This window comes from Hakea prostrata, chromosome 2, assembly GCF_041222555.1.
Source record: "Hakea prostrata isolate BN-2017 chromosome 2, UWA_Hpros_2, whole genome shotgun sequence".
NCBI lineage: Eukaryota > Viridiplantae > Streptophyta > Magnoliopsida > Proteales > Proteaceae > Hakea > Hakea prostrata.
The window spans coordinates 11,989,456-11,999,023 of NC_142601.1; positions in this window are offsets into that span (position 1 = coordinate 11,989,456).

Here is a 9,568-nt window from a genome sequence, read left to right on the forward strand (position 1 = left end):
CGAAGAACCCGCAAGCTTGGATGATTTGAATAGAGCGCACCGAGTCCGCCCGAATTGATCTCAAGAATCGCTCTTCAAGTTCAAAGAGGAGGCAACGATATATTCTTGAGATCTTCCACGATGAATAGCGAAAAACCGACCGAGAAGACGGTCGACACTTTAAGGGGACGGGAAAGTTCGGATTTCTCAACTCGTCTTAGTTCGGCGACCGGATGAACTTCAAGGCATTGATAACCAAGAAAGCCAATGGGACCGGACGCTCTCCAGACGGCAAAGTTGCCGCGAAGCCAAGAGGGGCCCGGCAACCCAGGTAAGAAAAGGCGGAGCGGCAGCCTTCCAATTTGGTTCGGACGACCGGGAAGGAATATGGGGGTTGGAAATTTCAATAGGTTTCGGATGAGCACCACCGATCAACATGCGAAGATGATAACCGGATGAACGGGGAACCGGATGAAGGTGAATTCTCTAAGAACCTCGATGATGTCGGGTGAAGGGAGGACACGGGCAAGGTCCTCGGCCAACCAGCCTATGTTGGTAAGTGGTTGTGGCTATGTCCTCTTCGATTGTACTACACGGGGGCTGATTAGGTTCAACAGATATTATCCGATTTGGTCATCTTAGTGTGCAAGAGCCATACAGGAACGAGTCAGATAGGTAATGGATCGCTATGCAAATTCTCATGTTGGTTCTTTGATTGTTCAGCCAATCGCTGTTAACAAATGTAGGTGTTCCAAGATGTGAATCTCTTTGTTCTCGTTTTCTGAGGACAAGATGTTTACTATGTTCTTGACAAGAATCGATAAAGGATCGGCGAGTATCAGGGTCAAGGGACAGATAATGGATGTATCGGATCTGTGCCTTCTCTCATCGAAGGTCGGCTTCATTAGCGATTCCAAGTTCTCAAAGGATCGTGGAGCTAACCGGATTGGCACAGAGGCTGGATCCGACCACGAACTATGGATGTTTTGATCTGGTTTGAAGAATAAGAGTGTAAGCCTGCAATGTTCTAAAAGTCATAGACTCGTTTGTTTCTTCCACCACACCCGAGAGGACCCTTGGATATAATTCATTCGACTGTGGGGACTGCTCCATTGTGTCTATGATGGGTTCGACTATGTGGTTTTGTTGATCAATTTACCAAATATACGGGTGTATCCACTGAAGTTGAAGTCCGATGTGTTTGATGTTTTCAAGAGATTTAAAAGTCTAGTTGAATCTATTCTCTTCTAAGATTTGTGTCGAAACCGATGGAGGAAGAATTTAGCAAATTAAACAGCTTTTGGCAAATAGTGGTAACTCATAGAATAGCCATATACGCCACCTCAAAATGGAATGGTGAAAGAAAACATGTCACATACGAGTAGCTCGCAATGATGTTTCAAGCACATTTACCACAAATATTTTGGAGCGGGAGAAGGGATGTTGAACGACTCCTCGCTGCGGTGCAAAATCACCTTGAGGTTCTTTTCAGATGTCACAGATTTGATTTGCTAAGAGTTTTTGGTTGCCTTGCTATCCTGGTTGCGGCCATATGCTAGATCCAAGCTTCATCCAAGATCTCATCCTGTGTCTTCTGGCTATCCGCATCGTACAAAGGCTACTATGCTATGATCCTCTCACGGAAAATCTTACATCTCACGGCATGTTATTTTCTGAATCTCAATTTCCGTTGAAGGTCTTGTTAATTCATCTTCACTAACTTCTGTACACAATGGTTCTCGGGAAACTCCATCGTGTTTTAGCTGAAAATTCAGTTGTAAAGCATTCTTGTAATGGCTCTAATGGGCCTTCATCTCCACTTAATGAAAATACCCCATCCCCTCTTGGATCGCAGCATTGCCGATGGGCCCGAGTTGGGCTTTCAGCTGGATCTTCATCACCACTAATGAAAATACCCCATCCCCTCTTGGATCGCTAGCTATTGCTGATGGGCCTGAATTGGGCTTTCCGGATGAACCTCTACTACAAGAGATAGCCACGGATTCATTAGTTTTGCCTCAAACCATTTCTACCTCATGTGGAACTTCTTCTCCTACTGGATGTTCATTAGATAAATTTCCAACAACATGTCTGAGCTGCTATCACAATCATTTGGATACATCATTTCCTTTAGTCCCGGATTCTTTATTGGATCATACTTCTAGAGATTCTCCATCTACTCGAATTTCGCACCCTTACTTGACCATACCGGGATTTCCGCTGTTTCCAACAAACATCATATGGTTACACGGTCCAAAACTGGTTCCTTAAAATCCCGTCTTCCATTTAATCTACTAGCTTCTTGTGAGGATACAAGTATACCTACTACATATACTCAAGCTTGTCGTTTTGAACATTGGAGAAAAGCTATGCAAGAGGAAATTAATGCTTTAATTCAGAATGGCACTGGTCTTAGTTCCCTCTCATCAACATCAAAATGTAATTGGCTCTAAATGGGTCTTTCGCATTAAAAGGAAACCCGATGGATCTATAGAGCGTTACAAGGCACGTTGGAGCCAAAGGGTCATCGACGCCGGTTTGATTTGGTGATACATAGTCCCGTGTCAAACACACTACCATTCGTATCATAACCATGCTCCCAACAATTGGCCCATAGACAAAGATGTCTCCAATGCCCTTACATGGAGATCTTGAGGAAAATGTATGGAACAACCATCCGGTGGACCCTACACTACTCAGTGTGTCATCTCCGAAAGTCTATATGGATTAAAACAGGCACCAGAGCTGGTACACTAAGCACACCACACGGCATGGTAGGCGGACCGACACGCTGTAATTATACAAATCCGCACATGTATGTGTGATCATGTGGATGATACCGATCACGGCAATAGCTGGATGCTACGCCTCATTAAGACCGCCATGCGCATAAAGATTGGGAAATCCAACGGGAAAGCAGTCGCCGATGAGGGTATCTGTCTCAAAAGAAGTACACACCGATCTATTAGATCATGCTAAGATGAGCAATGCTAAGCCAAGCACCCGCCCGGCACCCCTGGATGGCAACATCCGATGGAACCGAAATCGCATGCGGGGAACAAAAGCCAACACACGCCCCGAACGGAGCGAGTCGGTGCGCCAGCACCCACGAACAGAGTGCGGCAAGCAAGGCAAAGAGGCACAAGAAGGGAGACAAAGAACGGCACGACGGACGGGGCCGGAGGAGAGCGACACCGGCAGGTGGCAAATCACGAGTCCAAGCAAAACAGCCCACGGCGAGCACGGAGACCGAACCAGGATCGATCTAAGGAGAAAGGGCCCCACGCCCGGATAGGGGATAACATGGGCACCATAGACTCAAACATAGCAGGACAAAGCAGTGAGATACTATTTGTCGGATCGGCCCGCAATGTGGACAGCACAATCAACGCGACGCACCAAGGGATGCGACGATGCCCGGGACAAGCACAACCCCGCCGCGAGGGGGGTGTGAGAGTAGTAGTTAGTTAGTTAGTTCGATTAGTTTTGTATAAATATACTATACTATACCTTTAATAAATGTGTGAAATACATTCACGGGGGGGGGGGGGGGGGGGGGATATACCCTTTGAATGGAAGGATGTGACATTATGCAAATGATTCCTTTTGGAAGAAGAGGGAATGGTTACACTTTTGATGTAGAGCGGAGTCAACTAAATAGAATGAGCCAAAGCTGGCAGCTCTCGCTCAAGTGCAAGAGGTTAACGATAAACCATTTGCCATTTTCCTGCGTTTGGTGAACTCTCAATGAGAAATTGGGTAAGTAATCTCCAATGCTTTCAAAGCACTGATGATACTGGGACTTGCTTTTGATAAGGGTAGTATTGTCTTTTCATTAATATAGTATCCATATATTGTTGTAAACAGAACAGAATTATCAATCGAATGATTAAATCTCAGATATGGTCTTTCAGATGGTATCCTGCTCATTTAGGGATGTAATCTCCTGTGTTCTTCTTGTGATTTCTTGAGGTTTTTGCAATTTCTGCATTCTTTCATGGCATTTTCTTCGTCTGTCTCTTTGTATCTGTTTCCTTCTACTCTCAATGTAACGAATTTTGTTACTCTTCGTCTCACTCCTGATAATTTTCTTCTTTAGGAAACTCAGCTTCTCTCGCTGATCAAAAGTCAGGATTTATTAGGTTTTGTGAATGGTGATTGTGTTGCTCCTACTGCGGTGCTCATGAATGATTCCGGTGTTGATGTCGCTAATCCGGCGTATCAAGCTTGGCTTCGAACTGTTCGGTTGGTCAAAGGTTGGATAACTGGTACACTTTCTAAGGGCTTGTTTGGTTCCATGAGTCTGGAGATTTCAAATATCTAGAAATTTCAAATCTATGGAGTCATAATTTATAAAATTAAATGTTTGGTTGTGGAATGAAATTTGTGGATTCATCCTAAAAAGCCTATTTGATTGACATGATTTTTGTGAATGTGCAAATGTATAGCTTTTTGAAATCTTTGGATTTCACTCCTTACCCATAAATCTATATATTCACGTTTTTGAATGTGCAAATGTATACATTTGATTGACAGTGTAAAAACGTGAATCTCTAGATTTCATGAATCTAGAGATTTTTACAACCAAACAGGTATAATTCTCAAATTCATGAATCCAGAGATTTGAAATCTCTGAATTCATATAACCAAACAAGCCCTAGCTAAAGGAATTTTAGCTCTTGCCGTTGGTGTTAAGTCTTCTGCAAAGCCCTATAAGGCTCTTACTGATACTTTCTCACAAACCTGTGAGGCGCGCGAATTTGAATTTCTTTCAAGATTACATTTCTTGAAAAAGAAAGATAGAGTATCTCTCAACGAATTATTGATTTCTTTCAGGAGTCTATGAGATCAGTTGAGTTTGATAGGTAAGCTAGTTCCTGATGATAGAAAAGTGTTTCTTCTTTTGAAAAATCTTGGTTCGGCTTATGATGCATTTGCTACTACTATGTTGAACCCTTCGATGCCGTCATATTCTGCTCTTATTCCTTTGCTACAATCTTGTGAGTTGCGCAGTTGAGGGAATTTCTTTGATGCTTCGAATCCAAGTTTTGCTTTCTATGGTGGTCAAAGTGCTCAGTGGCCCTTTTCTTGCGGTGGAGGTCGTTTTGGTTCCTCTTGCGTGGTTGTCATTTTTCTTCTAAGAATCGGGATTTTATTCCTGCTAAATTTGTTGTGACTGGAAAAGAGAATAAGTTTTATGGTGCTGGTTTTTTGAATGCTTCTCAGCCATAAATTCAATGTCAGATCTGTAAGAAATTTGGTCATGATGCTCTCAGGTGTTGGGGGAGGTATGATCATAGCTATCAGTCTGATGAAGTGCCTCAGGCTTTAGCTGCTATGCATTTGAATTCACAGGAGTCTACAAAGTGGTTCCCTGATTTTGGAGCTACGGATCCTGTTACAGCTGATCCTGGTAATCTATCTTCTCTTGTTCCCTTTCAAGGTTTTGGTTCTTTGATGGTTGGCAATGGGGATCATTTACTTATTACATATACTGGTTCTGGTTTTGTTAAATCTGGTTATTCTTCTTTGCCTTTACAAAATGTGCTTGTTGTTCTTGCTATCAAGAAAAATTCGTTGTTTGTGGCCAAATTAGCAAGAGATCTTGGTTGTTCTGTTGCGTTAACTGAGAATGGTTTTTCTGTTAAGGACCTTCGCAATCAGCAGGTTTTGGCATTGGGAAATAAGTGGGGTGATCTGTATGTTCTGGATGGTGCTGACAGTGTTTCTCTTGGTGGTGAAGTCTCCTATTCTTCTCGTTTTTGTGCTATTCCTGAGACTGTTTGGCACTAGAGATTAGGTCATCCATTTTCTAAGATAACTGCTTTTATGAAGAATAAGGGTTTGATTACCTGTTACTACTAAGTCTACTTCTATTTGTTCTAGTTGTCAGTATAGCAAGAGTTCTACATTTCCTTTTGTTATTGTTTGCAAAAAAAAATGATCACAAGTGCATAGTATCGTGTAGTTAACGGGTCGATCTTAGAGAGATATTTCTCTTAGAATTTAACCTCTTAATGGTAATGCAAGAATGCAATAATTCAAATTTGTTAACTAATTAATTAAACTAAATGAGCGGTCCTAATCCATACATCTAATGCAATTGAATTGAAACGAAAAATAAAGCATAACCAATGCATAAATAAAAGGCAGGAAAAAAATGCATAAAGTAAATAACAAAGCAATAAAAGGAAAAGGGACACCTTAACCAAAGAGAAGCACGACTGTAGGCATCTTTGATTAATGACCCAGGGAGAAAGGAAAATAATAAATAAATGCTAAAAATAAATCCTAAGTTAAGAATATGAAGAGGTAGACAGAAGTGGGAATAGAGGGGGGAGAGAAGATTATTGACGAAGGTTACTTGCATCTTTGAATCTCCAAAAACTTGAATGAATAATTCGAATCTCAACCAACCCTAACAACCAGATCTAGATAATCTAGATCTGCAATTGCTAGACATAGAGAAAAACGAATCCTCAAATTTGAAACTTGAACGTGAACTTAAAATTGAAATTGAAGTTGTATTGATAAAAAGAAAGGAAATACACTTGCATAAAATAAATTACAAAACTTCAATATTCCTTGCATTACATAGAAAATTAAAACTTAAACATTCGATCTATAAACTAGAATCCACAAAGTAATCAAAGAACTAGAGAAAACCTAAAACAAGCTAAAGAGAATAGAAGGGGCAAGACTTAAATAAACTAAAGAGACAATAAAGTGTCCTAGATCTAAGAAGGAAGGTAATATTTATAGGAGATGGAGAATGATTTACAAATAAAGAAATAAATAAAATAATAATAATAAAAAAGAATAAATAAGAGTGAAATAAAAATAAAAATAAAGAAAGGACCTCAATTCGTTAGAAATTCTAAGTATAAAGAGAGAGAGAGAGAGTAAGTGGAGAAAATAAATAAATAAACAAATAATAATAAAAAAAAAACATTACTTTGACTTAAACGTGGAGAATGTGGAGAAGAAAGAGAAAGAATATATATATGATGCTTTGCAAATTGCGGATTTATATTTACCCCCTCCAAATTTGGTGCGAATGGTACTAAAGAAAAAAGTTGCTACTAGGAATGCTCTTGCTACCTCTCTTGGTAGCCAATGGAACGAAATAGTCAACTCTTCTTGTTTTTATTTTTATTGGCTGTTAGTTCTAGATGTTTATAAGAATGATGATAAGCTTGTTCAGTTAGCAAAATATTAATGTCTCATAGTATACTAAACACACGGTCTTTCTTATATTTTTTTTTGTACAAGTTTTGTCTTATGTTTAAATTACACACAAAACTAGAATTCTAAGCAACAAATCCACGCATGATAGACCAAATCAACAACTTCTATTTTGTGAAAAACAATTTGATGTTATGTGTTTTTTATTGGTATTGCTCCATAGAGATTTTTTTTTCCTGAATTTTAATATTTTTATTTTGGCTTGGACATGTTATTATGTTTAAGTAATGCAGTGAAGTATTTCAACTGCTTTTGAAAATTTATCTTATTATTCTCACATTCTCCCTCTTTGTCTTGCCCACTTTCCTTTAACTTTTTCAAAATAATTACTTTCACGTTATGATAGATGAACTCTGATTTGGTGTAGTAATTTTTTTATTTTTTATTTTGTATCACGAATTTAGGTTTCTTTCCGACTTCACGAATCTCTGGCGAATGATTGCTTATTTTGACTTCACAAATCACAAATAGAAGAACTATTCTGTTACTCTTTTTTCCTCTCAGAAGGTATGAACATCATCTAATATTTGAATTTTAAGAGAATAATTTGATATTCTTACTTTTATTTACAGCTAAATATTTGTGCTAACACGATCTTAAAAATCTTGCACGAAGTATATGGTGATTGGATTTTTAAATCCATTCATTCTTGTCATTCATTTATGCAGGCATCTTGATAAGGTGCATTGTGGTAGGTTGAAATTCTTTCTCTGCTCACATATTAAGTATTGTATATGTGGACTAAACATCTGTTTAATTCTATTGAACGTTACAGTATCTGCCATCAATGATGGTGCAGACCTTGATGTTCTAGACCATTCTATACTAAGTTTTGTTTCGTACATGGTAATCTATATTTTGCTCTGGTTTGGAGTTATTCAGAAAAAATATTTGCATAACAATGGGTGAGTGGGCGAAAGAAATGATCCTTATTTGTTATGTAAATATGTATTGTGCACAGAAGATGTTTGGATATCCTTTGATGTGGTTCCACCTTACCTTGTTTGTCAAAAAAAAATTGATTTGATTCAATTAAAAAAAAACATTAGAATGAAAAAACATCATCTGTTGTTCACAACTCTCTGCTATGCATAGCAGTGTACATATATATCAAATGGATGGCTAAGAAAGCAAAGTAACCACAAGACTTTTAAGAATTTATTTTATTTTAAAATTTAGCTTTTAATTTCAGCTACCCATTTGGTATAAAAAAAGTGTACTGCTTTGTACATTAGAAGTTTTTTCCCCCCATTAGAATGACATAAATAAAATAACAACTTTATTGTTATTTAGGTTAAGCAACTCTTAAGAATAGAATAAACTTTTTTTTTTGAGGGGTGGTGGGGTAACGAATAGCCAATTTTTTTTCGTAATCAACGAATAGCCGATGTTATAAACATCAATTATTGATTTCAACATTTATCAAATAAAATGATACTTAGCATGATTGGTTTCCTATATACGTGCATTGCATACAGATATGTTAAAACAGTTGTGAGGCATGGTGAAGATTTATAGAATTCCAAAGTCTGAAGGCAACATTTTTTCTTGCCAATCATGAAACATATCAGATGAGCTTAGAGCTTGGTTGAATTTTGTTTGGAAACTCAATATTCTCCTGATATTTAAAATGCTTTTGTGTAGAGCTGTAAATAATGGACTGCCTACTTTTGGTTTGGTGATCTTCTGTATTGGAGAACTAGTCAGATCTCTTAAAATGATTTTAAACATGTCTACCTTCATGTGTCAAAACTTTTTAAGAGAGATAAGAATTATCAAATTAGATTCTATGTTACCATTACTTCTTGTTATATCTCGTGTGTAAAGAATCAAGTGGTACCAATGTTCAAAAGAACTTTCAAATGATCATGCCAATGAATATATAGGAGTTGTGTTTCAGTAGGGGTACTTCCCGAATCCTCATTGGTATAATTTTATTAATCATTGTCTTATGATTGCAGGTACCAAAGAGTTTAATAGGGAAAGAAAAGGTTAATTAGGGGAGAGAGGAAGATAGCATGTGAGGAGGGGAGTTCTACACTCAGATGATGTGGTTTTGGAGGCTTGGAAGAAGGGTGGACAGTGCTAAAGTGTTGGAATGTTTTGAATATTTTTGAACTGAATTAGATATGCTTGCTTTGTTGTTTTCTGTGCCTAGATGTCCTTGACTTGTTTATTATTTAAACATTCTTTTAGAACTGAACCAAGAATTATGATTTGTTGAATTGAATTCTCTTAAATTTAAGTATGTTTTGAGTAGAGCTCTAGTAGCTCTCTAACAGTTGAAGTTAAAGACAAGTTTTCCATTTTCAATTTGATGACACTATCAAATTTGAATCATATG